The following is a 4,558-nucleotide window of genomic DNA, read 5'->3' as shown; positions in this document are numbered from 1 at the left end:
ATGGAGTATATGTGCCACAGTTTTATAATCTATTTATCTGTTTGTGGACATTTGGGTAAGTTCCATGTCTTACAATCACGAATAATGTCACAATAAATATAGCTGTTCAAGGGCTTTTCAAACTGAGCATTCTCCTGTCCTTTGGATAGATACTCAGGAGTAGAGTTGCTGGATCATATGGTAGTTCTATTTGAAGGTCTTTGAGGAACTTTGATATTGTTCTCCACAGCAGCTGACTAATTTACATTCCCACCAACAATGTAAGAAAGTACTGCTTTCTCCACATTTCTGCCAGCACTTACCATTTTTTTTTATTTTCAATTTTTAAAAAATTATTATTGGTACCAGCAGTTGGTGTAATGGCTATGTCGCTGGACTCCCATGCAGTCGAGCATAGTTTGAGTCCCAGATTCAGTGGCTAAAAATCATGCCAGGCACATGAGGAGAATGGAGGAGAAGGGATTGCGGGGTGGCCATCCCCCCAGGGATGATTTCTTGCTTTCTGTCTCTGTCTTTCTGACAAGCACCCATGCCTTATAGCAAAAACCTCTCCAAACAATTTTTTTAAATTGTTAATTAATTAATTTACATTCATTCACTGAGTATCATAACAGCATACAAAATGTGATTTCCCATCCATAATATACACCATAGTGGCATAATTATACATGTTTTCATCGATAATTTTCCATTTCTAGTTTGATATATATATATATAATATATTTTCCCCCTATTTCTCACCCTCTGCTATTTCCCACACTCCTCCCATGCTGTCTCTGATGTCAACAATTTTTGTTCACTTTTTCCCCCAACATTTTATTGATTCACAAAATTTTTAAAATAATTTAACAATAGCAAATTCAGCTGATATATACATATCTGTGAATACATGTTTGACTTCAGGAGTGAAACTCTGAGTAGAATGAATATACTATAATGTAGCACCTAGCTGATACTACATAGCTTACTATGGTCATTAAATAGGTATTTTAAATATATTTTTTAATTTCAAGAAGAACAGTGTAAGCTTTAATAAATAAAAAAAAATGCTAGGAAACTTTGCTTAAAACTTAAAGCCAGGAAACAGGTTAGGATTCAGTTAAAATAGTCTGTACATGAAACTATTGGATATGGAACCAAACCAAATGCCCATGAACAGATGAATGGATTGAAAAACTATGCCGTATATATTCTATGGAATACTATTCAGCCATAGGAAAAAACAAACAAACAAACAAACAAACAAACAAAAAACAAACCAAAAAACCCCCTGGCTTTTGACAGAAAGTGGAAGAATATGGAACATTTACTGCTGAATGAAGTAAGCCAGGCTATGGAGAGACATTGTATGTCCCTCACTTAATATATACTGAGTGTCTGCACTCTATGACTAAAACTGTTTGACTAAGGATATAGAAACACAATGAATGGTTGTGAATACCAGATATAGTGTGTGTGAAAGAGTAGTCTGAGGAAGGACATTTAGAAGAGAAATAGAGAGGCAAAACAGTAATGGCACAAGGGAATGTGGTATTATCTATTGAAGATAATTTTATAGTTTTATCAACAGGACTAGGGAGAAATGTTCACATGTTGGAATATTCACTTTGTAAGCTAAATAATGTGATTGAATGTATAAAAGAAAATGAAATTAAAAAATAGAAAATAAAAAAGAAACTATTGGCAGCTCCAGTCAGGGCTTAATGCTTAAAACCAGAAAGGCTAGAAGAAAATCAACAATGTTTTAGTCAAAAGTTATAAAATTCTATTTTACCAGGTCAGTCTCATGTCCTTAATCTATCTTCTATTGTGATCCAATCTTCTCAATTAAATTCTGGGATATAATATTCAACTTCAGGCTTGTCTCTATTATTAAGTTGGAAATTTTAGTTTTTGAGCACTTATTTCTGTGTGTCTGTATTTAATTTTCCTGGTATAGCACTCTCCCTTTGGAGAGCTGGTCTGGCATTGGTAAATTGTTTCAGGTTTTGTTTTTCCAAGAATGTTCTTGTCTTTTCTTCCCATATAAAAGATAATCTTGCCATGTACAGTATTCTTGGTTGAAATTGCTTTTCCCTTAACACTTCGAATATATTTTCCCATCCTTTCATGTGTCTGTATTTAATTTTCCTGGTATAGCACTCTCCCTTTGGAGAGCTGGTCTGGCATTGGTAAATTGTTTCAGGTTTTGTTTTTCCAAGAATGTTCTTGTCTTTTCTTCCCATATAAAAGATAATCTTGCCATGTACAGTATTCTTGGTTGAAATTGCTTTTCCCTTAACACTTCGAATATATTTTCCCATCCTTTCATTGCTCACATTGTTTCCGATGAGAGGTCTACTGTTAGCCTGATGGGATATTCTTTGTAGGTAACTTGATGTTTCTCTCTTGCCAATCTTAGTATCTTTTCTTTCTCTGTAGTTTTGGTCAATCTGGATATAATGTGTCTTGGAGAAGATATTCTTGGGTTGATTCTATTTGGGGTACTTTGTATTTCTTTGGACTGGATCTTTGAATGCATCTCTAGGTTTGGAAAGTTTTCTTGCAAGATTTCATGGAATAGATTATCAATGCCCTTATGAGTCTCTTCACTTTCTGGGGTACCAATTATCTGCATGTTTGGATGTTTGATGGTATCTAGTATTTCTCATATATTATTCCCATTTTATTGGGCAATTTTCACAGTCTTCATAGTGAATTTTTCTAGTCCAGTGATTCTACCTTCTACATCTGAAATTCAATTTTCTGTATGATCTAGTTTTCTTTTAATACTTTAAAGAGAGTTTTTGACCTTCTGCATTATAGCCTTCATCTCTAACAGGTTCATTTGATTCTTTTTTATGGTGTGTATTTCCTCTTTCAGATCTTGCAAGAATTTCCTCACCTCCTGGTACTCGTCAGCTCCTTTCTCTTGCCTCTTCTGCAGTACATTGTCTCTCTTCTCTTTATTTTCTGTCTGCATTATCACTGTGAATATTCTAAATTCTTTATGTGAAATTTCTGTGAATTTCATTGTACTGTTTGAGGATGAATAGTAATTATTCTTCTCCCTTGGAAGAGAGGTATTTTCTTGTTTTACCATATTTTTTGTGATTCTGCAGTAATTTCTGATCACCTAATGGATGGTGCACTTCTTCCTAATTTCTAGAAGTTTAATCTGAGTGTTCAGAGACATGCAGAGGTGATATGCAATCTCTCTTGTGTTCAGTTTTTCACTCTTTGTGCATCAGATTCAGTGCAAATTGTTGAATATTCTGACTCAAATCATATTCAGATGTTTGGATGCTGTTCACGTGGGCCTGTCTAGATACTCAGTACTTGGAGGCTGAACAGCCAAAAAATAAAGAAAAAGAAAAAAGGAAAAGAATTAGAGAAGAGGAAAAAAGAAGAAAAATAAAGTAAAATAAAAGGATAAAAGATAATGAAAAAACTTTAGATTTTAATTTAAAAAGCAAAAATTGAAAAGGTTTAACTTAAAAAAAACTTTAAAATTAAAAGAAATAAAAGACATAAGGAGACACAGAGAGACAGAGAAAGACAGAGAGATAGAGTGGAGACAGAGGCTTTCATAATCCCTAGAAATGATTCTTGAGAAAGAAGTCTAAACAGAAAATCTTCAATTTTAGTCAATGAAACCAAAATTTCATAGCTCAAGTTCAGTAGCTATCTCAGGATGGACCTGGGTTTGACCTTTTCCTAAATGGGATGTGGAAAGGCACAAAATAGCATAAGAAAGAAGGGTCTTGCGAGCCCAGAGATTACATTATTTTCTTTATTTTTTTTAATTAAAAAAATTAAGACACTAAGAGACAAAGAGAAAGAGAAGAAAAGAGACAGAAAGACAGAGATAAGGAGACAGATAGTCCTACCCACCAAAAATTATTCTGGAGGGAGAAGTTTCAGCAGAAAATCATTTTTACTCAATGAAAGCAATATTTTACAACTCAAGTTCAGTAGCCATCTCAGTATGGACCTAGGTTTGTGCTTTTCCTAAATGGGATGGGGAAAGGCACAAATTAGCACAATAAAGGAGGGGCTTGAGAGACCAGAGAATATTTTATCTTAAAAAAATAACTAAAAAACTTAAAAAAAAATTAAAAGTCACAGGGAAACACAGAGAGACAGAGAGACGAAGAGGAGACAGAGGTTGCCCTACCCACTAGAAATTATTCTGGAGGAAGAAGACTCATCATAAAAATCTTTATTTTCATTAATTGAAAGCATTATTTTACAGCTCAAGATCAGTAGCCATCTCAGGATCAACCTGGGTTAGAGGGACAAATTAACACAATAAAGGAGGTACTTGACAGCCCAGAGAATTCCTGACATTTTTTTTTAAATGTAAAGACACAGGGAGACTCAGAGAGACAGAGAGAGACAGTGAGATGGAGAGGAGACAGGTAGTCCTACTCACTAGAAATAATTCTGGAGGGAGAAGTCTCAGGAGAAAATCTTCATTTTCAGTCATTGAAAGCATGATTTTACAGCTCAAGATCATTACCTATCTCAGGATCAACCTGGGTTTGTGTTTTTCCTAAATGGGATGGGGAAAGGCACA

Source organism: Tupaia chinensis, unplaced genomic scaffold, assembly GCF_000334495.1.
Source record: "Tupaia chinensis unplaced genomic scaffold, TupChi_1.0 Scaffold147773_1, whole genome shotgun sequence".
Classification (NCBI taxonomy): domain Eukaryota; kingdom Metazoa; phylum Chordata; class Mammalia; order Scandentia; family Tupaiidae; genus Tupaia; species Tupaia belangeri.
This window is presented reverse-complemented; position numbering follows the sequence as displayed.